Source organism: Acomys russatus, chromosome 15, assembly GCF_903995435.1.
Source record: "Acomys russatus chromosome 15, mAcoRus1.1, whole genome shotgun sequence".
Classification (NCBI taxonomy): domain Eukaryota; kingdom Metazoa; phylum Chordata; class Mammalia; order Rodentia; family Muridae; genus Acomys; species Acomys russatus.
This window is the reverse complement of record NC_067151.1, coordinates 16,045,612-16,047,906: the sequence shown is the minus strand read 5'-3', so window position 1 is coordinate 16,047,906 and position 2,295 is coordinate 16,045,612.

The following is a 2,295-nucleotide window of genomic DNA, read 5'->3' as shown; positions in this document are numbered from 1 at the left end:
CACAAGCCAAATCAAATTATTTCTATTATAAGTAGCAATGTTCATAGCATCTTTATTAAAGCAATAGAAAAGAAACTAATACAGCAGCCGGTATCAGGAAGTGGGCTAATGCTATAACTAGCCTGGCCATGCTGTTTTTGTTGCTGCTCCTGTTGTTGTTGTTGTTGCTGTTTTGGGAAAATGTGGAAGACTTCAGGACTTTGGACTAGAAAAGCAATTGAATGTTATAAGCAGAGTGTAACAGGCCATGCTAGTAGAAGCTTAGCGGACAGACATACTGAGAGCAATGTGGACTAGAGAGGCCCAGCTCATGAGGTTTCAGAGAGGAAAAATATTAGCAACAGGCCTCAGACTATTTTCAATGTATTCTGGCAAAAAAATGTGGCTGCCTACTAACCTTGTCCTAACTTTGCCTGAGGCTAAATTGAAAAGTGATGGACTAATTTCTTTGGCAGTGGAGATTTCAAGACAGCCTAATATTGACTCTGTCACATGGTTATTAGTAATTACACTTATGCAGGTCTGCCATGAATTAGAGCAAGTAGGGCCATTCCTAGGATGCTCTCTGCTTCCTGATCAAGGATCAAGATGTGGGTTCTCCACTGCTGCTCCAGTTAGCTATCACCATGCCTTTGTCCTATCATCATAGACTCTAACTCTCTGGGACCATAAGCCAAACTAAACTCTCCTTTATAAGTTGCCTTGGTCATAGTGTCTTATCACCGCACTAGAAAAGAAACTAATACAGCCTTTAATAAGAAGAGCATATTCTGGCAATGGATCAAGGCAACAGAGTAGCCATAGGAACTAGAGCTACACAGCTCAACCACATCTCAGGGTACATCAACTGCTTAATGAAGAGAAGCTGGAAGCCAATGTAAGGACCAGTGAATAATCTTCTTACAGCAAATGATCCAAGAGAAACAGAAGCGTGTCTTTCCTCTTCTACCATCCTGAACAGTTCAATCTTTACCAGAAGCTTAAAATGATGTCTGCTCTACAGCACTGTATAAATATCTATAAATGAATTAAATTGCTTTCAATCATATTTACCCATGCCTCTTACTATTCTCTATAGAACTCATAACTTTAAACAAAAGAAAACACTTGCAGTTGGGTAACTGTTGCAAGCCTATATGAAGACGCTGAGGCATGAGGATCTCTAGCTCGAGGCAAGCCTTGACTGTGCAGATTTTTATCCGTGCTTGAGAAGCAAACTACTACAACAGCAATAACAGAGAGAAAGGGGGATGTTCTTTTTTAAATCTTTCATACAACAAGTAAAAGGCAAGCATACTGGCACTTGGTAATGAAGCCAGGGACTCCCTGCACTTTCTTCTCACAATGCAAAGCTAAGCACTCAAGTTAATTATCAATCAAGTATCAGAGGTCCAAAATGCAGATAAAATAATTTCTCGGTCACAGATGGACTAAACCACAAATGAGGCATAAAGTCAACGTTTCTCTATCTGGGCTTTAATAAGGCATTGGATTTTTTTTTTTTTTTAATCTTGGGGAAAAAATACTTACACAAGTGTTTTTGTTTTGTTTTGTTAATCTTCAATGTTGTTTATCTTTCCTCTTCTGAAGGCCCTTCTGCAGCGTTTCATCTTAAGTCTGAAAAAGAACAGCATATCAACCAATTACAAGTAGTATCCTAATTTTGTTGGTATTGTAACTCTTTCAAATTTAATTATTTAAACACACCAGGAAACTCTTCGGTATTGGTCTACTATTACATTCCCTTGAAACAAGAACTTCTAGATCTCAAATGAGACTAAAACTTTCAAAACCACTCCACATGTGAAAAGAACATGGGGCAGGGCAGGGGTCAGGTCACTGATGGTAAGTGTGGCCCTGACCAAGTTCTTCTACTGACACTGAGTCTTTGATGGAAAGACGTGTGCCTTAGTTTCCTTTCTACTCTGGGTACCAGGCACACTTCATAAAATGACAGTCGCCTTGCAAACACTAAGACATTGGGCCCTAGGGCGGCATGTTGCCTGAGGGGCTATAAAGAAGTGAGAAAGCCAGGTTTGAAACAGAACTTCAGCTACAACGCGGGACTATGTTTTGCCTAATGGAAATGCTAATACCACATTAAACAGCACATAGCAGTCAGCGTTGATAAGTCAAACATTGATTACTTCGTCCATTTTAATACTTGTCAGACTAAAGCTGCCTCGTTGCCATGCATGGGATGAAAACGGGAACACGAAACAGGCTGAAATCTACTCTCAGTTCCAGAACCCATGACTTCCACAGAGGAAATTTACAAGAATTCGTTCCATTTAA